Genomic DNA, 520 nt, shown 5'->3' with positions numbered 1-520 from the left:
GCCACCAGGATGCAGATTTTTGTGAAGACCCTTACGGGGAAAACCATCACCCTCGAGGTTGAGCCCTCGGATACTATAGAAAATGTCAAGGCCAAGATCCAGGATAAGGAAGGAATTCCTCCTGATCAGCAGAGGCTGATCTTCGCTGGCAAGCAGCTGGAAGATGGCCGTACTTTGTCTGACTACAACATCCAAAAGGAGTCCACCCTTCATCTGGTGTTGAGACTTTGTGGTGGTGCTAAGAAAAGGAAGAAGAAGTCTTACACCACTCCCAAGAAGAACAAGCATAAGAGAAAGAAGGTGAAGTTGGCTGTACGGAAGTACTATAAGGTGGATGAAAATGGCAAAATTAGTCGTCTTCGTCGAGAGTGTCCTTCTGATGAATGTGGTGCTGGAGTTTTCATGGCTAGCCACTTTGACAGACATTACTGTGGCAAGTGCTGTCTGACTTACTGCTTCAACAAGCCAGAAGACAAGTAATTATGTATGAATAAATAAAAAGACAGGAATTGAAAAAAAA

General features: G+C 44.2%; 1 pseudogene; it reads left to right on the top strand.

The window, feature by feature from the left end:
• On the top strand, positions 1-520 carry LOC125404909 (ubiquitin-ribosomal protein eS31 fusion protein pseudogene; annotated as a pseudogene).

The sequence above is a fragment of the Myodes glareolus genome, chromosome 10, assembly GCF_982192425.1.
Source record: "Myodes glareolus chromosome 10, mMyoGla1.1, whole genome shotgun sequence".
Classification (NCBI taxonomy): Eukaryota; Metazoa; Chordata; class Mammalia; order Rodentia; family Cricetidae; genus Myodes; species Myodes glareolus.
This window is presented reverse-complemented; position numbering and strand designations above follow the sequence as displayed.